Below are 23510 nucleotides of genomic sequence, written 5' to 3' on the forward strand. Positions count from 1 at the left end.
GTCAATTCATCGTTCGGAGCTCGATTAAACCATGCCTATTCACAGTCATTGAGGTCTTATCCGCACCAAACAATCGGTATTAAGGTGATCAGTCTTTACACTTCAAGTCAAGTGTGAACATTCCCAAAATGAGCACTCATAGACATTCATGCCCAATGTATCTTAAAGATACCCTAACAGCATGAGACACACAAGCAGAGTATGCAATGAAGCATAGTCAGTCCACTCCCCAGGCTCTACTGGGAACGAACTGCTCTGATACCAAATTGTAACGACCCAATTTTCAGTACGCCTAGGACACACCGGAAACTGAGCGCTACCAATTTGTCTTCCTAATTATTATCTATTATTTATCATATGAGCCTGATTCGTTGTTAAAAACGTGGTTAATTTGCGAGGTATATATTTTTTTTATGGTTTGAAAACATTTGGGTTAATAAACGGAATCAGTCATAATCAATTCACAAGTAATAACAAATAAGTTAATTATAACCAACCACACATAAATACATCACGAGTAGCTAGAAACATTCATTTATCCAGCCTTTGTTAGAGTATAGACCGTTAGTTAGAACACCCCTAGATATAGCTAAATAATATCTATATACATATATATATATACAACATCCCAGGTCCTGACCTGTTCAAGAAGTCCCTAAGCTGGCACCCAGGCTAGCCTAGACTCTATACTCGCTTAGTCCCTCTAAACTACTAAAGCGAGGGAAAGTACGTTCTAAGTCTTCAAAACCCAAGTCAGGTGGAACGTCACCAAAAGGTAGGATATCATCTGCTATTCCTCTGCACGATCAGACATTGCCATAGAACGTCTCTTTGGTACCACATCAAGTAGCCACACAACAGGAGTCTTGTACACGGGTTTTAGGTTAAAGTGCGCATACGAACGGGGTGCAGACGTTGGCTGGTCTCACAGTATATACATATACATAGATAAAGAGATTCACCCTAGACTCAGAAGACTACCTAGAGCGGAATTCTCTTTACGAACGGTCATCAGCGAACTACGGAAGGGTACTCATGCTTCCATCTGGAGGGGGAAGGGAGAGAGAAGGGGTAAGAACTGGGGAGTTCTTAGTAGGGCCGGGGTTGTTAGTTACGTTCATTAATTTTGTGTTGTTTAGCAGACTAATAGCAGAATATAGAGAAGTAGTAAACAGAAGACAGATAAATAGAGAAAATAGAGAAAACAGAAAAAGATTGCAAACAGAAGAATACAAGAAAGTAAAACACAGACACAAACACGGAGAATAGAATACAAACAAAGAAAGCATACATTCATGCAACAATCATAATAGAGAAAATGCACAACCAAGTATGATGCATGTCTAGTCCTAGCGCAGGTAATGAGCTCATCTGTCGGTTACATACCCGCTCCCGACGTTACCCAGCAACCTCTGTCTGGATAAGGCTTTCCTGTTGGCAATATCCACTGCAAGCAACCTTTGTCTTGCAGGGTATCCACTGCAAGCAACCTTTGTCTTGCAGGGCAAAACTTACTAGCCGATATACGCCCAACAAACTCACTGTAAGCAACCTCTGTCTTACAGGAGCAACAACATACTCACTGTAAGCAACCTCTGTCTTACAGGAGCCACAACACACTCACTGTAAGCAACCTCTGTCTTACAGGAGCACATTCATCTTGATACCTCTGTAAGCAACCTCTGTCTTACAGCAAAGCATTATAGCAAGGTATCCCAGGAAAGCGTTCTCAGTGGTCGTACCACCATCTATCTGACTGCCTCTCTGCAGCAGATTCTTACATAATCATTCTCATTATCATCATTCATTAACATTCTCATTATTCATCATCACTTTCACATTCTTATTCTGTACCTCTTTCTTTCTCTGTTCAATCATGCTATACAAACTCTACAGCTTTTACTTTTACAACATCTTAACTCAAACCATTTCTCTTTGTCACATTACTCTCTTCTCTATGTCTTTTTACTTTGCTCAGATTACTCTTTTCTCTGTATCCCTCTATTCTGCTCTGGTTACTCTGTTCTTTGTGTTTCTTTACTCTGTTTAACATATGTATTTAAAGCTTATGTAAATTTTGGTATGAATAGTTAGCCTGTCCCAAGTATAGGTTCATTAAGTCTATACTGAAACAGTTTAACTTTTCATATTATACCTAACACTAGTCGTAACTCAAGTACTAACTAAGTTGCCCTAGTTCGTTCACTAGTCTCTGTCTGTTTTTCTGTCGTTAGAATTTTACAGACTTTTTCTTTGGTTTTTATCTTTTCTTTAACTTTTTATCTTTTATTTATCTTTTCCTCACTAACATGTTATTACCACTCCCTAAGTGTTTTATGAAGGTAATTATGAGATTCTGCTCTTAAAGTTGTCTTTCTAAAGCTTTTACAGAAAACTGCCTTTTCTGCATTATTTTATTATTTTTATTAAAATATTATTTTTTAATTAAATATTATTATTTATTATTTTATTAATATATTTTCGAAAATTAACTTTACTTTAACCTTTAACCTTTAAAATTCACTTTTTACCCCGGTAACTTTTAATATTTCTACTTTTACCACCCTAACTTTCAGAAATTACAAAATAACCCCTCAAACACCAAAATAATTACTTCCTTGCCCTTTTATGAATCAAAAAGGTGTTCTTCATTGTTCTTCACCACACTCAAAGTGTTCTTCGTGTTCTTCATAAATTCTTCAGATTCTTTCTCTGTTTTTACCCGTTTTTCAATCTTTTCAGCAACCGATTTTTACCAAAATTCAAAATAAATTTCCAGCCACTAAAACCCCATCTTTTCCACATGATTTCAACACAAATTGAACCTCAATTTAGGGCCTAGGGTTCGTTTGTCCAGCAGCCACAAGAACACACATTCATAGCTTGAATTTCATCAAATTTCATCAAATTTTCACCAAAATTTCAACAAGAATTACTCATACAAACAATCAATTTCAAGCACAGCCAAACCATATCATAATCACACAACTCAAACACAATCAATCAAGATTAAATTCGTCAAACCCTACCTGGTTTTGCTGCTCCTAATTCAATCAAACTTTCAGGTGGTCCTTAAGCACTTTTTCCTCCTAAAACACATCAAGAAAACACATTTTTACCCATGTTTCCTTGAAACCGAATTGAAGAGGGAGGGAGACAGCCATCTCACCTTATTTCCAGCCTTGATAATTCACATGGTTATGTAGAGGAAGAAGAGAGGATCATTTTGGTGAAATCGGAGTTTTGATTTGAGTTTTAGTTCAGAAGAAATCAAGCTTTGAAGATTTATGAACCAAGAACTTTCTCTCCTTTTTCTCTTGGTGATTTTCGGCCACAATGAGCAAATGAGGCAGCCTTGGGGGTTTTGGGGGTGTAGGGTGAGTTGTGATTGGTTGGCTTGGAGGTGGATTAAAATAATATTAAAATATCTCTGGTGTACAACTACTAAAACTAGGTGTATCGGAACACTCGTAAAAATATCTCTAAAAATTATTTTTTTGAGCTACTAGCATGAATGACACTAGTAACATATTTATTATGAGAATAAAACATGAATAATGAGGCCTTAGAATTGCTAAAGTCATTAGAGAGTGCTGGTGCTAAGCTGCACCAGTAAACTGTGAACCCGGTTAAACCGATTTTCCGTTTTTAACTAAAACTGACCAGGTAACCTTATAATATCATTCAAGAAGCTTCTAATACTCATATAATGATGATATTACCCTATTATCTCTCTTCTCTCATGAATCGAGTCCGGTTCGTCAAACTGAGACTATTTACGAAAAACCGGATCAAAACTCCTAACCAATACGGTTCAAAAACTAGGTTCTTCGTGACCGCGTTATCGAGCTTGCCTCAAAAGAGATTTTGGCTTAAAGATGTCATAATGACAATGAGGATTGAGATGCTTGATGATATATAATAGGTCTTTCCTTTACTGATCTTCCGGAGAAATCCGTGTCTTCAGAAAAGATCTCGCGTACTCGAAAAACAGGGTTGTTACATTCTACCCTCCTAAAAGAAAATTTTGCCCTCAAAAGTTTAGCCACGTGCAAGAATCCTTCTTCAAGCGGTCTATTTCTTTCAAGCCATCCTAACGAAGAGATCGGTCCGTTGCTGATAGCATCCAAATCTCACACATCCATAGCCATTAAGATCATAACAGCTATGAAGATAGCTGTGGCTCACGTCAATTCATCGTTCGGAGCTCGATTAAACCATGCCTATTCACAGTCATTGAGGTCTTATCCGCACCAAACAATCGGTATTAAGGTGATCAGTCTTAACACTTCAAGTCAAGTGTGAACATTCCCAAAATGAGCACTCATAGACATTCATGCCCAATGTATCTTAAAGATACCCTAACAGCATGAGACACACAAGCAGAGTATGCAATGAAGCATAGTCAGTCCACTCCCCAGGCTCTACTAGGAACGAACTGCTCTGATACCAAATTGTAACGACCCAATTTTCAGTACGCCTAGGACACACCGGAAACTGAGCGCTACCAATTTGTCTTCCTAATTATTATCTATTATTTATCATATGAGCCTGATTCGTTGTTAAAAACGTGGTTAATTTGCGAGGTATATATTTTTTTTATGGTTTGAAAACATTTGGGTTAATAAACGGAATCAGTCATAATCAATTCACAAGTAATAACAAATAAGTTAATTATAACCAACCACACATAAATACATCACGAGTAGCTAGAAACATTCATTTATCCAGCCTTTGTTAGAGTATAGACCGTTAGTTAGAACACCCTTAGATATAGCTAAATAATATCTATATACATATATATATACAACATCCCAGGTCCTGACCTGTTCAAGAAGTCCCTAAGCTGGCACCCAGGCTAGCCTAGACTCTATACTCGCTTAGTCCCTCTAAACTACTAAAGCGAGGGAAAGTACGTTCTAAGTCTTCAAAACCCAAGTCAGGTGGAACGTCACCAAAAGGTAGGATATCATCTGCTATTCCTCTGCACGATCAGACATTGCCATAGAACGTCTCTTTGGTACCACATCAAGTAGCCACACAACAGGAGTCTTGTACACGGGTTTTAGGTTAAAGTGCGCATACGAACGGGGTGCAGACGTTGGCTGGTCTCACAGTATATACATATACATAGATAAAGAGATTCACCCTAGACTCAGAAGACTACCTAGAGCGGAATTCTCTTTACGAACGGTCATCAGCGAACTACGGAAGGGTACTCATGCTTCCATCTGGAGGGGGAAGGGAGAGAGAAGGGGTAAGAACTGGGGAGTTCTTAGTAGGGCCGGGGTTGTTAGTTACGTTCATTAATTTTGTGTTGTTTAGCAGACTAATAGCAGAATATAGAGAAGTAGTAAACAGAAGACAGATAAATAGAGAAAATAGAGAAAACAGAAAAAGATTGCAAACAGAAGAATACAAGAAAGTAAAACACAGACACAAACACGGAGAATAGAATACAAACAAAGAAAGCATACATTCATGCAACAATCATAATAGAGAAAATGCACAACCAAGTATGATGCATGTCTAGTCCTAGCGCAGGTAATGAGCTCATCTGTCGGTTACATACCCGCTCCCGACGTTACCCAGCAACCTCTGTCTGGATAAGGCTTTCCTGTTGGCAATATCCACTGCAAGCAACCTTTGTCTTGCAGGGTATCCACTGCAAGCAACCTTTGTCTTGCAGGGCAAAACTTACTAGCCGATATACGCCCAACAAACTCACTGTAAGCAACCTCTGTCTTACAGGAGCAACAACATACTCACTGTAAGCAACCTCTGTCTTACAGGAGCCACAACACACTCACTGTAAGCAACCTCTGTCTTACAGGAGCACATTCATCTTGATACCTCTGTAAGCAACCTCTGTCTTACAGCAAAGCATTATAGCAAGGTATCCCAGGAAAGCGTTCTCAGTGGTCGTACCACCATCTATCTGACTGCCTCTCTGCAGCAGATTCTTACATAATCATTCTCATTATCATCATTCATTAACATTCTCATTATTCATCATCACTTTCACATTCTTATTCTGTACCTCTTTCTTTCTCTGTTCAATCATGCTATACAAACTCTACAGCTTTTACTTTTACAACATCTTAACTCAAACCATTTCTCTTTGTCACATTACTCTCTTCTCTATGTCTTTTTACTTTGCTCAGATTACTCTTTTCTCTGTATCCCTCTATTCTGCTCTGGTTACTCTGTTCTTTGTGTTTCTTTACTCTGTTTAACATATGTATTTAAAGCTTATGTAAATTTTGGTATGAATAGTTAGCCTGTCCCAAGTATAGGTTCATTAAGTCTATACTGAAACAGTTTAACTTTTCATATTATACTTAACACTAGTCGTAACTCAAGTACTAACTAAGTTGCCCTAGTTCGTTCACTAGTCTCTGTCTGTTTTTCTGTCGTTAGAATTTTACAGACTTTTTCTTTGGTTTTTATCTTTTCTTTAACTTTTTATCTTTTATTTATCTTTTCCTCACTAACATGTTATTACCACTCCCTAAGTGTTTTATGAAGGTAATTATGAGATTCTGCTCTTAAAGTTGTCTTTCTAAAGCTTTTACAGAAAACTGCCTTTTCTGCATTATTTTATTATTTTATTAAAATATTATTTTTAAATTAAATATTATTATTTATTATTTTATTAATATATTTTCGAAAATTAACTTTACTTTAACCTTTAACCTTTAAAATTCACTTTTTACCCCGGTAACTTTTAATATTTCTACTTTTACCACCCTAACTTTCAGAAATTACAAAATAACCCCTCAAACACCAAAATAATTACTTCCTTGCCCTTTTATGAATCAAAAAGGTGTTCTTCATTGTTCTTCACCACACTCAAAGTGTTCTTCGTGTTCTTCATAAATTCTTCAGATTCTTTCTCTGTTTTTACCCGTTTTTCAATCTTTTCAGCAACCGATTTTTACCAAAATTCAAAATAAATTTCCAGCCACTAAAACCCCATCTTTTCCACATGATTTCAACACAAATTGAACCTCAATTTAGGGCCTAGGGTTCGTTTGTCCAGCAGCCACAAGAACACACATTCATAGCTTGAATTTCATCAAATTTCATCAAATTTTCACCAAAATTTCAACAAGAATTACTCATACAAACAATCAATTTCAAGCACAGCCAAACCATATCATAATCACACAACTCAAACACAATCAATCAAGATTAAATTCGTCAAACCCTACCTGGTTTTGCTGCTCCTAATTCAATCAAACTTTCAGGTGGTCCTTAAGCACTTTTTCCTCCTAAAACACATCAAGAAAACACATTTTTACCCATGTTTCCTTGAAACCGAATTGAAGAGGGAGGGAGACAGCCATCTCACCTTATTTCCAGCCTTGATAATTCACATGGTTATGTAGAGGAAGAAGAGAGGATCATTTTGGTGAAATCGGAGTTTTGATTTGAGTTTTAGTTCAGAAGAAATCAAGCTTTGAAGATTTATGAACCAAGAACTTTCTCTCCTTTTTCTCTTGGTGATTTTCGGCCACAATGAGCAAATGAGGCAGCCTTGGGGGTTTTGGGGGTGTAGGGTGAGTTGTGATTGGTTGGCTTGGAGGTGGATTAAAATAATATTAAAATATCTCTGGTGTACAACTACTAAAACTAGGTGTATCGGAACACTCGTAAAAATATCTCTAAAAATTATTTTTTTGAGCTACTAGCATGAATGACACTAGTAACATATTTATTATGAGAATAAAACATGAATAATGAGGCCTTAGAATTGCTAAAGTCATTAGAGAGTGCTGGTGCTAAGCTGCACCAGTAAACTGTGAACCCGGTTAAACCGATTTTCCGTTTTTAACTAAAACTGACCAGGTAACCTTATAATATCATTCAAGAAGCTTCTAATACTCATATAATGATGATATTACCCTATTATCTCTCTTCTCTCATGAATCGAGTCCGGTTCGTCAAACTGAGACTATTTACGAAAAACCGGATCAAAACTCCTAACCAATACGGTTCAAAAACTAGGTTCTTCGTGACCGCGTTATCGAGCTTGCCTCAAAAGAGATTTTGGCTTAAAGATGTCATAATGACAATGAGGATTGAGATGCTTGATGATATATAATAGGTCTTTCCTTTACTGATCTTCCGGAGAAATCCGTGTCTTCAGAAAAGATCTCGCGTACTCGAAAAACAGGGTTGTTACATTCTACCCTCCTAAAAGAAAATTTTGCCCTCAAAAGTTTAGCCACGTGCAAGAATCCTTCTTCAAGCGGTCTATTTCTTTCAAGCCATCCTAACGAAGAGATCGGTCCGTTGCTGATAGCATCCAAATCTCACACATCCATAGCCATTAAGATCATAACAGCTATGAAGATAGCTGTGGCTCACGTCAATTCATCGTTCGGAGCTCGATTAAACCATGCCTATTCACAGTCATTGAGGTCTTATCCGCACCAAACAATCGGTATTAAGGTGATCAGTCTTAACACTTCAAGTCAAGTGTGAACATTCCCAAAATGAGCACTCATAGACATTCATGCCCAATGTATCTTAAAGATACCCTAACAGCATGAGACACACAAGCAGAGTATGCAATGAAGCATAGTCAGTCCACTCCCCAGGCTCTACTAGGAACGAACTGCTCTGATACCAAATTGTAACGACCCAATTTTCAGTACGCCTAGGACACACCGGAAACTGAGCGCTACCAATTTGTCTTCCTAATTATTATCTATTATTTATCATATGAGCCTGATTCGTTGTTAAAAACGTGGTTAATTTGCGAGGTATATATTTTTTTTATGGTTTGAAAACATTTGGGTTAATAAACGGAATCAGTCATAATCAATTCACAAGTAATAACAAATAAGTTAATTATAACCAACCACACATAAATACATCACGAGTAGCTAGAAACATTCATTTATCCAGCCTTTGTTAGAGTATAGACCGTTAGTTAGAACACCCCTAGATATAGCTAAATAATATCTATATACATATATATATATACAACATCCCAGGTCCTGACCTGTTCAAGAAGTCCCTAAGCTGGCACCCAGGCTAGCCTAGACTCTATACTCGCTTAGTCCCTCTAAACTACTAAAGCGAGGGAAAGTACGTTCTAAGTCTTCAAAACCCAAGTCAGGTGGAACGTCACCAAAAGGTAGGATATCATCTGCTATTCCTCTGCACGATCAGACATTGCCATAGAACGTCTCTTTGGTACCACATCAAGTAGCCACACAACAGGAGTCTTGTACACGGGTTTTAGGTTAAAGTGCGCATACGAATGGGGTGCAGACGTTGGCTGGTCTCATAGTATATACATATACATAGATAAAGAGATTCACCCTAGACTCAGAAGACTACCTAGAGCGGAATTCTCTTTACGAACGGTCATCAGCGAACTACGGAAGGGTACTCATGCTTCCATCTGGAGGGGGAAGGGAGAGAGAAGGGGTAAGAACTGGGGAGTTCTTAGTAGGGCCGGGGTTGTTAGTTACGTTCATTAATTTTGTGTTGTTTAGCAGACTAATAGCAGAATATAGAGAAGTAGTAAACAGAAGACAGATAAATAGAGAAAATAGAGAAAACAGAAAAAGATTGCAAACAGAAGAATACAAGAAAGTAAAACACAGACACAAACACGGAGAATAGAATACAAACAAAGAAAGCATACATTCATGCAACAATCATAATAGAGAAAATGCACAACCAAGTATGATGCATGTCTAGTCCTAGCGCAGGTAATGAGCTCATCTGTCGGTTACATACCCGCTCCCGACGTTACCCAGCAACCTCTGTCTGGATAAGGCTTTCCTGTTGGCAATATCCACTGCAAGCAACCTTTGTCTTGCAGGGTATCCACTGCAAGCAACCTTTGTCTTGCAGGGCAAAACTTACTAGCCGATATACGCCCAACAAACTCACTGTAAGCAACCTCTGTCTTACAGGAGCAACAACATACTCACTGTAAGCAACCTCTGTCTTACAGGAGCCACAACACACTCACTGTAAGCAACCTCTGTCTTACAGGAGCACATTCATCTTGATACCTCTGTAAGCAACCTCTGTCTTACAGCAAAGCATTATAGCAAGGTATCCCAGGAAAGCGTTCTCAGTGGTCGTACCACCATCTATCTGACTGCCTCTCTGCAGCAGATTCTTACATAATCATTCTCATTATCATCATTCATTAACATTCTCATTATTCATCATTACTTTCACATTCTTATTCTGTACCTCTTTCTTTCTCTGTTCAATCATGCTATACAAACTCTACAGCTTTTACTTTTACAACATCTTAACTCAAACCATTTCTCTTTGTCACATTACTCTCTTCTCTATGTCTTTTTACTTTGCTCAGATTACTCTTTTCTCTGTATCCCTCTATTCTGCTCTGGTTACTCTGTTCTTTGTGTTTCTTTACTCTGTTTAACATATGTATTTAAAGCTTATGTAAATTTCGGTATGAATAGTTAGCCTGTCCCAAGTATAGGTTCATTAAGTCTATACTGAAACAGTTTAACTTTTCATATTATACCTAACACTAGTCGTAACTCAAGTACTAACTAAGTTGCCCTAGTTCGTTCACTAGTCTCTGTCTGTTTTTCTGTCGTTAGAATTTTACAGACTTTTTCTTTGGTTTTTATCTTTTCTTTAACTTTTTATCTTTTATTTATCTTTTCCTCACTAACATGTTATTACCACTCCCTAAGTGTTTTATGAAGGTAATTATGAGATTCTGCTCTTAAAGTTGTCTTTCTAAAGCTTTTACAGAAAACTGCCTTTTCTGCATTATTTTATTATTTTTATTAAAATATTTTTTAATTAAATATTATTATATTATTTTATTAATATATTTTCGAAAATTAACTTTACTTTAACCTTTAACCTTTAAAATTCACTTTTTACCCCGGTAACTTTTAATATTTCTACTTTTACCACCCTAACTTTCAGAAATTACAAAATAACCCCTCAAACACCAAAATAATTACTTCCTTGCCCTTTTATGAATCAAAAAGGTGTTCTTCATTGTTCTTCACCACACTCAAAGTGTTCTTCGTGTTCTTCATAAATTCTTCAGATTCTTTCTCTGTTTTTACCCGTTTTTCAATCTTTTCAGCAACCGATTTTACCAAAATTCAAAATAAATTTCCAGCCACTAAAACCCCATCTTTTCCACATGATTTCAACACAAATTGAACCTCAATTTAGGGCCTAGGGTTCGTTTGTCCAGCAGCCACAAGAACACACATTCATAGCTTGAATTTCATCAAATTTCATCAAATTTTCACCAAAATTTCAACAAGAATTACTCATACAAACAATCAATTTCAAGCACAGCCAAACCATATCATAATCACACAACTCAAACACAATCAATCAAGATTAAATTCGTCAAACCCTACCTGGTTTTGCTGCTCCTAATTCAATCAAACTTTCAGGTGGTCCTTAAGCACTTTTTCCTCCTAAAACACATCAAGAAAACACATTTTTACCCATGTTTCCTTGAAACCGAATTGAAGAGGGAGGGAGACAGCCATCTCACCTTATTTCCAGCCTTGATAATTCACATGGTTATGTAGAGGAAGAAGAGAGGATCATTTTGGTGAAATCGGAGTTTTGATTTGAGTTTTAGTTCAGAAGAAATCAAGCTTTGAAGATTTATGAACCAAGAACTTTCTCTCCTTTTTCTCTTGGTGATTTTCGGCCACAATGAGCAAATGAGGCAGCCTTGGGGGTTTTGGGGGTGTAGGGTGAGTTGTGATTGGTTGGCTTGGAGGTGGATTAAAATAATATTAAAATATCTCTGATGTACAACTACTAAAACTAGGTGTATTGGAACACTCGTAAAAATATCTCTAAAAATTATTTTTTTGAGCTACTAGCATGAATGACACTAGTAACATATTTATTATGAGAATAAAACATGAATAATGAGGCCTTAGAATTGCTAAAGTCATTAGAGAGTGCTGGTGCTAAGCTGCACCAGTAAACTGTGAACCCGGTTAAACCGATTTTCTGTTTTTAACTAAAACTGATCAGGTAACCTTATAATATCATTCAAGAAGCTTCTAATACTCATATAATGATGATATTACCCTATTATCTCTCTTCTCTCATGAATCGAGTCCGGTTCGTCAAACTGAGACTATTTACGAAAAACCGACTCAGCTAGAGCCTACCGGTTCACCTATCCCTGATCCTCAGGATTAGCATCGAGGACGATGCTTGATCTTAAGTGTGGGGAGGTTGCCGGTGGCACCATTAGAGGACCGGTGAACATTTTGGCATATTTCCTAGTTATATTACCTAGCTATCTTATTTTGTGCACTTTTGTATATATTTGTCATTTTGGATATTTTGGATACTTTTGCCTTAGTTGTTGCATATTTTGGATTTTAGATATTTTGGATGCATATTTTGGATTTTAGATATTTTGGATGCTAGATTTCATACTTTTTAGTTGGATTTTTCTCTATATAGTTATCTTTTTAGTTTGTGGTTGTGATTAGAAATTATTTTTGAATTGTCAAAGACCTAGTTAACCATTGTTGCATAAGAAAATTGTTTTTGATTGAAAAAGAAAAGGGTAAACTAAAGAAATTTCTAGAATTTCTCAATCACAACAATGCTTAGTCAAATATTGAGATTTTCCAAGGAATTTAATTATAGAGCACACCCCAATTGATTGAAAAAATTTTGGAACTTGCTTGAATTCTATATTTTGTGAAGTATGTTTTGAGCTAAGAACACAAGCAAGTGAGCTTTGAGCCTATTAATGTGGTTACATTTTATAACCACTTATTTTTCCTTCTTGTGTGCAATTATTCTCTTTCTATGATTGTGATCCTAGATTTGCTTGATTCTATATGTCCATTTATTCCTTGTAGTCACGCATTTATATGATTGAGGCCATTATTTCATTAGCTCACTTAACCAAATAGCCTACCTTTTATCATCCATTGCAACCAATTTTGAGCCTATGCTTAACCCAATTATTCTTCATTTTAGCACATTACAAGCCCTAAAGCGAAAAAATAATAAAAGTCCCTTGTTTGGATCTTTGATTGCCTTAGACTAGTGAGAGTGCTTATTTTCAAGTTTAGTGAGGATTGGGAACATTGGTTGGGATAAAAAGGGATGTTTTGTATTCTTATATTTGGGAATTGAGTGTATACTCATGTATTGAATAAGTGTAAGACCTTATGCATTGATATTCTTGAAAGAAAAAAAATGATGAGAAAAACAAAAGAAAAAGAAAAAAAAGGAAAGAAAAAAAGAAAAAAATATATATGTAGAAAAAGAAAGGATGAGAAAAGCAATAAAAGGGGACAAAATGCCTCAAAGCAAAGCTCAATAAGAGAATCAATACATAAGTGTTGTGAAATGAAAAGAAAATGCATGAGTATGTGAAAAAGTAAAAGATGGGTAGTTAGGTTAGAATTCCATTGTATAGGTCATTATATAGGTTAGGTGGGAAAGTTTAAGTTCATCAAAGGTCCAAATTCTAGTCCACTTATCCATATATGATCCTACCTTGACCCTAACCCCATTACAATCTATGAAAGACCTCATGATGAATGTATGCATGCATGGATTAAGTGTTGATTGTTAGAAGAAGATCAAATTTTGGAAGAACATGATTAGTAGAGAATTGAGTGAATTAACCCTTAAACACTTGAGTGAATAGAGCGGTTACACATCCGGTGAGGGTTCAAAAGCTCAATTACATGTTTTCACCACTATCATTTATATTCTTGCAAGTTTATAATTCTTTTGATAATCCAATGCAATTGTGGTTTGGACTTGGTTCCTATTGCTCTAGCTCTTGTGCTTACACATGCTTTCTTGGGAATTGATTTATTTTGACCAAGCATTTTCATTCACTTTAGGTAGTTGCATTTAGATAGGTTCATATAGCTTAGTTGCATTTAATAAATGGCATACCCCTTAGTTCATTCTTAATTTAGCATGAGGACATGCTAAGATTTAAGTGTGGGGAGGTTGATAAATCCCGTTTTTAGGGTTTATCTTGTGTTGAATTTAGAGCATTTTGATAACCTTTTCTCACATTTAGCCAATGAATTAGCATAGTTTTGTAATCTCTCCCATATTTGTGCTTGAATGTAGAAACATGATTTTTAAGCCTTTAATTTGGTAATTTTAATTCATCCTTGATTCCATAAGATGCCTTGATGTGTTTGCTAGTAATCTCAGGTTAAAATAGGCAAGGCATGGATCAAAGGAGCAAGGAAGGAAGCATGCAAGTGGAGAGAAGCATAAAAAGCCAAAGGAGTAACCTCGGCCAAGGACGCGCATGCGCATAAGGCGCTCACGCGCACATTGTGAATTTGGCCAGGGACGCGTATGCGTACCGTGCGCGTCCGCGCCGATGGCCGCACGTGAGTTTTAAACAGAAAACGTGCCCAGCGATTTCTGGGAAGTTGTGGGGCCCAGTTACAACCAATTTTGGCGCCCAAGTGCTTTAAAGAACCAAGGATTGAAGGGGATATCAAGGATTCATTCACCATTCTATCATTCTAGCTTAGATTAGTTCATTCATACACATTAGAATTAGTTTAGAGATAGTTTCTAGAGAGAGAAGCTCTCACTTCTCTCTAGAATTAGGATTAGGTTTAGGTTAATCTCTCCTCTTAGATCTAGGTTTAATTCATGCTTTGATTTACTTTTCCTCTATCAATTTTTACTTCTCTACTCTCTTTCTCTCTATTTTTGTATTTCAATTCTTGTAATTCTTCACTTTGTTGTGGATCTATTTTTGTTCTTTTGTTTTCTTTCAATAATGCAATTTAAGGTAATTCAAGATCATTGTGATTTCCTTGATTATTGTTGTTAATTCTTTGTATTCAATTGTAGTTAGAATTCTTTCTTGTTGTGATTTACTATACTTTTCTTTTGTGCCTTCCAAGTGTTTGATGGAATGCTTGGGAGGATGTTGGAGTAGAATTTTATGTTCTTGGCTTGGGAAGATAACTTAGGAACTCTTGAGTTCCTAATATCCAAGTGATTGATAGCTGATAGCCATTGACTCTAGCTTTCATTAATTCAATTAGTAGGAACTAGGATTTATGGATTTGGATTGATATAACTCACTTGACTTTCCTTTACTATTAGTTAGAGGATGACTTAGTGAGATTGATCCTTGCAACTATCATAATTGTGATTAGTGATAATGATATAGGTCCTTGATCATCAAACCTTGCCAAGACCATTTTGTTAATAAAATTTCATTACCATTTACTATTCATGTTTCTCATCTAAAACCCCAAAATAAACAAGTTCATAACTAATAACAAGAACACTACCCTGCAAGTTTTTTGAGAGACGACCCGAGGTTTAAATACTTCGGTTTATAGATTTTAGGGGTTTGTACTTGTGACAAATAAATTTTTGTATGAAAGGATTATTGTTGGTTTAGAGACTATACTTTACATCGAGATTTCATTAGTGAAATTCTAAACCGTCAAAAATCTCATCATCACAGGTACGCAAGTAAATAAGTTGAAAATAAAATATTGCAGAAACAGTTAAGGCTTCAGAATTATCTATTTTTCCGGATTAACTTTTCTTACTAACTATTTTAATCATGTAGGATTTAATTTATGGCAAACTATATGTGACTAGGCCCTAATTTCTTAGACCTTCCTAGTCTCCTCTAAAATTCATTAACTGCCAATTCCTTGACCAATTAATTCCAATTAGAAGGTGATGATCAAATTCCAGTTTATATGCCACAAAAATTCTAATTACTCAAAAATAAGAGGATTATATGTCATGTATCCTGTTAAATCCAAATAATTAAAATTTAGGAGAAATTGTTTTCAAGCTGTTGTTCAAGTAAAGAGCTTTTCCAAGTTTTACAAGAACTCAAATAGAAAGAGGGTCATACTTCCGTTCCACCCAAATTCATAAAATAAAGAGCGAAAATAATTCTTAAATTAAAAATCCATACATGAATTAAAATAGAAAAAGTAATAAAATCAATCCATATAAATAGACAGAGCTCCTAACCTTAACAATGGAGGATTAGTTACTCATGGAATACGGAATGTAAATTTGTATAGAATTCCCTAATGGAATTCCCCGGATGGAACCTCCCTCAATAGAAGAGAAGTCTCCCCTTTTTATAACTAATCCTAATTAATTTAAAATCTAATTTTAAAATTAAAATAATATCTTTTCCTATTTTTAAGTGAAATAGAACATGAAACCGTAAGCTCCCAAGCAGTGGGAGGAGCCCAGCCCGAGGGAAGGTTCCCTTTTTTTAGTTTTAGGGTACTCCGGGAAACAGATCCAGTGGAGACGGGATGGGGCCTGTAGCTCAGAGGATTAAAGGTCTATATGAGATCCTAACAACTTCATGGCATGCTCAATTATCTATTAACTTAGCTATGTTAGGCTCTTTGACTATTGTTGTAGCTCACCATATGTATTCTATGCCTCCTTATCCATACCTAGCTACCGACTATGGGACCCAACTATCAAATTCAAATTTGAATTTAAATCAGAATTAACTAACAACTCCGCGTCTTGTAACGTGGGGACCACTTGGCTTCACTGGATCCGCGCCTAACTTGGGTGATAAAATGGGGCCCAGAAATCACCCCAGCGGTTTCTACGTTTTCTGCACGAGGCGCATGTCACGCGTACGCGTCAGTCACGTGATGCTCTTTTTTGCCAGTCACGTGGACGCGTCGGTCATACGCACGCGTCGCTGTGCAAATCTTCAAATCACGCGTACGCGTCAGTCACGCGCATGCGTCGCCATGGAAAGCTCCAAATCACGCGTACGCGTCAGTCACGCGTACGCGTCGCTTCTCGCTGCCATCTCCTTTGATTCTTGTGCTGCAAAAACTCCATCAAATTCCGCCGAATGCTACCTAAAATAAACAAAATTGCAAAAAGACTCAAAGTAGCATCCATATTGGTAAAAGATAATTAATTCTTATTAAACTCAACAAATTAGATGCAAATTCACTAGGAAAAGATTGAAAAGATACTCACCATCACAACACCAAACTTAAACTGTTGCTTGTCCTCAAGCAACCAAAACTAATATAAGCTTAGGATGTGAATTTGCATGAGAATGAGAGTTCGATTAAGCTCATGTCTCTTCTTATAGTGGGGTTTACAACTGCAATCCTGAATAGTTTTGGCATTTCACTTTATCCTTTGAAGTTCAGAATGATTGGAATCCATAGGAACTCAGAATTCAGATAGTGTTATTGATTCTCCTAGTTCAGTATGTTGATTCTTGAACATAGCTACTTTATGAGTCATAACCGTGACCCTAAGCATTTTATTTTCCAGTATTACCACCGGATACATAAATGCCACAGACACATAACTGGGTGAACCTTTTCAGATTGTGACTTAGCTTTGCTAGAGTCCCCAGTTAAAGGTGCCTAGAGTTCTTAAGCACACTCTTTTTCCTTTGGATCACGACTTTAACCGCTCAGTCTTAAGCTTTTCACTTGACACCTTCACGCCACAAGCACATGGTTAGGGACAGCTTGATTTAGCCACTTAGGCCAGGATTTTATTCCTTTTGGGCCCTCCTATCCATTAATGCTCAAAGCCTTGGATCCTTTTTACCCTTTGCCTTTTAGTTTAAAGGGTTATTGGCTTTTTCTGCTTGCTTTTTCCTTTTTTTCTTCTTTTTTAATTTTCGCCACTTTTTTTTTGCAAGCTTTGTTATTCACTACTTTTTCTTGCTTCAAGAATCAATTTTATGATTTTTCATATTATCAACAAAATTTTTCTTTTTTTCATCATTCTTTCAAGAACCAACAATTTTAACATTCATAAACTTCACTATAAAAAATATGCACTATTCATGTCATGCATTCAGAATCATAGAAAATACCACCACATTTAAGTAAATAAGATTATTCTTCAATATAGACCTACTTTCTCATGCAATATATCACTCCTGTATTTTTTTTATTTGGATTCAAGCTCAGTGAGTAATACATGAGACATCTTTTCAAAATTAAAGTAATAGGGAGAACTAAACTAGTCCCAGGATTCTAACTAATAAAGGATCATGTAGCAAACAAAGCAAAATAGTAGAAAACCGGAACATAACATAGCAAAAGCGGGAAGGAATAAAAGAAATGAAAGGAACTCAACCACCTTAGTTATCCGAGTAGTCGTTTTATTCTTCAGGTTGTGCTCCTCAGTGAAGATGATTCGCCTCCCTTTTTGGTGCCATAGGAATAAACAGAAAACTTTTAAGCGAAGCGTCAACACCAAACTTAAAGGTTTGCTTATCCTCAAGCAAAGAAAATTTGAAAACAAAAACAAATAATAAGATGAAAGAAGAATAAAAGGATAAAGGAACAAGAGAGAATTAGGATTGGGAGAGAGAGAAAAGAAAATTAAAACTGGGCGGCGAACTAGTATAATTGTGCGGCGCAGGCGACACGTACATGTGCAGCACGCGTACGCGTGGGTCGCCGAATTTTCTTAATGACGCATAAGCGTCAGGCACGCATCCGCGCGCCCTTGGTTTTGTGCGATTCGTGCGAAGGCAGCCGCACGCACGCACAACTTGCTGTTCGTGCGGCTTGGAAACCCAGATTTTCAATTGACGTGTGCGCGTCATGCACGTGTACGCGTGGATGGCCATTTGTGCAAATGATGCGTACGCGTGAACAAGTTTTATGCTTCTAGCACACTTCCAGCCCGAAGCCAGCACAACTCTCTGCCCAACACATATTTACGTCGAAATTCAAGGTCACGCGTACGCGTGGAGTGCCAAAATCACGAATGACACGCACGTGCGATTGTTTGTGCAAAAGGCTTCATTCTGACGCCACTCCCGCGTAACTCTCTGGTCATTTTTATTTTTTATGCACACCCATCTGACGCGTACGTATCAGCGACACTTACGCGTTGGGTGCTCTCTCTCTTTTTTTTTCCGGTTCCTATTCTAAAATAGCTGCATGATCAGAAAATTAGTACGAACTCAATAAAAATCAAATAAGTAAGAAAACTACTACTACGAAAAATAACTAAGAATAAAAAGGAATGATCATATACCACGGTGGGTTGTCTCCCACCAAGCACTTTTAGTTAAAGTCCTTAAGTTGGACATGTGGTGAGCTCCATGTCATGGTGGCTTGTTCTTGTACTGATCCAGGAATCTCCACCAATGTTTATAATTCCAATGGCTACTGGGATCCCAAACTAGGCGCCTAACGCCTTCGAGCAAGTTGGAGCAAGTGACAAGGCCCCAAGGGTGTTGATTGTGGGAATGAATTCCAGGGTCCCAAACCTTGCTTTTATATCCGTCTCCTTGTGGATCACCATTGTTCCCACCGGGTGGCAAGCGATCTGAATTTTCACAGAGACATCCAAATAACCTTCTAGACCCAATTAATTGAGCTCTACACCAATCCTTGCACTTCAATTTGGAGCATGCAACCATATTAAACCTTGCTTGACAACTCTTGCCACTAACCATCTTCCTCTTACTCTTAATACCACAAAGAGCTCTAAGTTGACCATCCGTATCCAATAGCCCATATTCAAGTGGGAAAGTAAAGGTTAAGGATAGGAATTTTACCCATTTGAATATTGTATTGGATGGTGATGGCTTTGGAAGAGGTCTTGTAAGCTCCACTCCCTTGTGTTCTTCCTTGAATTCTTCGATCCTTGGTGAATTCCAAAATCAGCTTAAGTTTTTGGGATGAGTGATTTTATTACATGAGATGTTTATTGATAAGCAAAATTGTGACTCATACTTTTCACAACTCGAACAATTCTTAGCAATAGCTCCAAAAACTTGGTGCACAATACTATGGTTCACACACATTCTTCACAACTTCGCACAACTAACCAGCAAGTGCACTGGGTCGTCCAAGTAATAAACCTTTCGTGAGTAAAGGTCGATCCCACGGAGATTGTTGGTATGAAGCAAGCTATGGTCATCTTGTAAATCTCAGTCAGGCGGATTCTAATGGTTATAATGGTTTTCGAATATAAAGATAAATAAAGCATAAAATAAAGATAGAGAAACTTATGTAATTCATTGGTGGGAATTTCAGATAAGCGCATGAAGATACTGTGTTCCTTCTGAATCTCTGCTTTCCTACTGCTTTCATCCAATCATTCTTACTCCTTTCCATGGCAAGCTGTATATTGGTGGATCACCGTTATCAATGGCTACCATCCGTCCTCTCAGTAAAAATGGTCCAGGTGCACTGTCACCACACGGCTAATCATCTATCGGTTCTCAATCATGCAGGAATAGAATTTATTATCCTTTTGCGTCTATTACCACGCCCTACAGTCCTGAGTTTGAAGCTTGTCACAGTCATTCAATCCATGAATCCTACTCAGAATACCACAGACAAGGTTTAGACTTTCCGGATTCTTAAGAATGCTGCCAATGGATTCTAGCTTATACCACGAAGATTCTGATTAAGGAATCTAAGAGATATTCATTCAAGCTTATTTGCATGTAGAACGAAAGTGGTTGTTAGGCACATGTTCATAAGTGAGAATGGTGATGAGCGTCACATAATCATCACATTCATCAGGTTCTTGGGTGCGAATGGATATCTTAGAATAAGAATAAGTGTGAATTGAATAGAAGAACAATAGTACTTTGCATTAATACTCGAGGTACAGCAGAGCTCTACACCTAAATATATGGTGTGTAGAAACTCTACCGTTGAAAATACATAAGAACAAGGTCTAGGCATGGCCGAATGGCCAACCTCCCTAAATGGCATATGAATTTGAAAATAAGGAAAAAGACCCCTAGTACAATAGTAAAAAGTTCTATTTATACTAAACTAGTTACTAGGGTTACAGAAATAAGTCTAAGTACAGAAATCCACTTCTGGGGCCCACTTTGGTGTGTGCTTGGGCTGAGCTTGAGATTTACACGTGCACAGGCTTCTCTTGGGGTTAAACGCCAAGTTGTAACGTGTTTTTGGCGTTTAACTCTGGTTTGTGACGTGTTTCTGGCGTTTTACTCCAGAATACAGCATGGAGCTGGTGTTGAACGCCAGTTTGCGTAATCTAAACTCGAATAAAGTATGGACTATTATATATTGCTGGAAATCCCTGGATGTCTACTTTCCAACGCAATTGAGAGCGCACCATTTGGTGTTCTGTAGCTCCAGAAAATCCATTTCGAGTGCAGGGAGGTCAAAATCCAACAGCATTTGTAGTCCTTTTTCAGCCTCTTATCAGATTTTTGCTCAGGTCCCTCAATTTCAGCCAGAAAATACCTGAAATCACAGAAAAACACATAAACTCGTAGTAAAGTCTAGAAATATAAATTTTGCATGAAAACTAATAAAAACATCTCTAAAAGTAGCTAGATCCTACTAAAAACTACCTAAAAATAATGCCAAAAAGTGGATCCACCTGCAGAATGGTCCAGTGACATCTTAGAGAACTCAGATAGACCATCATAGAATATATCCAAAATGGTCTACTCTGAAAGCATGTCAGAAGGACACTTTTTGGTCAACTGCTTGTATCTTTCCCAAGCTTCATAGAAGGATTCACCATCTTTTTGCCTGAAGGTCTGAACATCCACTCTAAGCTTGCTCAGCTTTTGAGGAGGAAAGAACTTGGCCAAGAAGGCCGTGACCAGCTTATCCCAAGAGTCTAGGCTATCTTTAGGTTGTGAGTCCAATCATGTTCTAGCTCTGTCTCTTACAGCAAAAGGAAAAAGCATAAGCCTGTAGATTTCAGGATCTACTCCATTAGTCTTAACAGTATCACAAATCTGCAAGAACTCAGTTAAAAACTGATAGGGATCTTCTGATGGAAGTCCATGAAACTTGCAGTTCTGTTGTATTAGAGCAACTAGTTGAGGCTTCAGCTCAAAATTGTTTGCTCCAATGGCAGGGATTGAGATGCTTCTTCCATAAAAATTGGAAGTAGGTGTAGTATAATCACCAAGCATCCTCCTTGCATTATTGTTGTTGTCATTTTTTTCGGATGCCATCTCCTCTTCTTTTTCGAAAATTTTTGTAAGATTTTCTCTGGATTGTTGTATTTTAGCTTCTCTTAGTTTCTTCTTTAGAGTCCTTTCAGGTTCAGGATCTGCTTCAACAAGAATGTTCTTGTCCTTGCTCCTGCTCATATGAAAAAGAAAGGAACAGAAAATAATAATATGGATCCTCTTTACCACAGTAGAGAGATTCCTTTATGTGAGTAGAAGAAAATAAGAAGAAAATCCGAACACAGGTAGAGGGGAGAAGAGGGTTCGAATTTTGAGTAGAAGAGAAGTCTTAGTAGATAAATAAATAAATAAATAAATAGAAGGAGATGAGAGAGAGAGAGAGTTTTCAAAAATTGTTTTTGAAAAATGGTTAGTGATTTTCGAAAATTAAGAGAAGAAATAAAATTAAAATTAAAATTTAAAACAATTAGTTAATTAAAAGAATTTTGAAAAAGAGGAAGGTGATTTTTGAAAATTAGAGAGAGAAAAGTAGTTAGGTGGTTTTGAAAAAGATAAAAAACAAACAAAAAGTCAATTAGTTAGTTGAAAAAGATTTGAAAATCAAATTTTGAAAAGATAAGGAGTTAGAAAAGAGTTTTGAAATTGATTTTGAAAAAAAAAAAAGATATGATTGAAATTTATTTTAAAAAGATTTTATTTTTAAAATTAAAAATTGATTACTTAACTAACAAGAAACTAAAAGATATGATTCTAGAATTTAAAGATTGAACCTTTCTTAACAAGAAAGTAACAAACTTCAAATTTTTGAATCAATCACATTAATTGTTAGTAAAATTTTGAAAATTATGAAATAAAATTAAGAAAAAGATTTTGAAATTAATTTTTTTAAAAAAAAATTTGAAAATACAAAAGAAAAATGAAAAAATTTGATTTTTGAAAAAATTTTGAAAAGATAAGATTTTTAAAATTGAAATCTTGACTTGACTAATAAGAAACAACTTATTTTAAAAAATTTTGACTAAGTTAACCCAAAGATTTCGAAATTTATGAGAGAAATAAGGGAAAGATATTTTTTGATTTTTTTGAATTTTTAATGATGAGAGAGAAAAATACAAAAATGACTCACAACATGAAAAATTAAGATCAAAATAAAGAAAACATGTAAGAATACTATGAATGTCAAGATGAACACCAAAAACACTTTGAAGATCAAGATGAACATCAAGACTTATTTTTGAAAAATTTTCAAGAAAAGAAAAACATGCAAGACACCAAACTTAGAGATTTTTCATGTTTAGACACTATGAATGCAAAAATGCATATGAAAAACAACAAAAGACATAAAACAAGAAAATATGAAGATCAAACAAGAAGACTTATCAAGAACAACTTGTAGATCATGAAGAACACCATGCATGAGTTTTTTTCGAAAAATGCACAAATTTTAAAAACATACAATTGACACCAAACTTAAAATTTGACACTAGACTCACACAAGAAACATAAAAATAATTTTTTATTTTTATGATTTTATAATTTTTTTGTATTTTTTATTTTTTTCGAAAAT

The 23510-nt window shown here is 36.4% G+C and overlaps 1 non-coding gene across 1 annotated transcript; it reads left to right on the forward strand.

The window, feature by feature from the left end:
* Window positions 1-21472: 21472 nt before the first annotated feature.
* On the forward strand, window positions 21473-21580 carry LOC130972742 (small nucleolar RNA R71). The gene has a single exon (XR_009083905.1). It is a non-coding gene; the product is annotated as a small nucleolar RNA R71 (small nucleolar RNA).
* The last annotated feature ends 1930 nt before the right edge of the window (window positions 21581-23510 follow it).

This window comes from Arachis stenosperma, chromosome 3, assembly GCF_014773155.1.
Source record: "Arachis stenosperma cultivar V10309 chromosome 3, arast.V10309.gnm1.PFL2, whole genome shotgun sequence".
Classification (NCBI taxonomy): domain Eukaryota; kingdom Viridiplantae; phylum Streptophyta; class Magnoliopsida; order Fabales; family Fabaceae; genus Arachis; species Arachis stenosperma.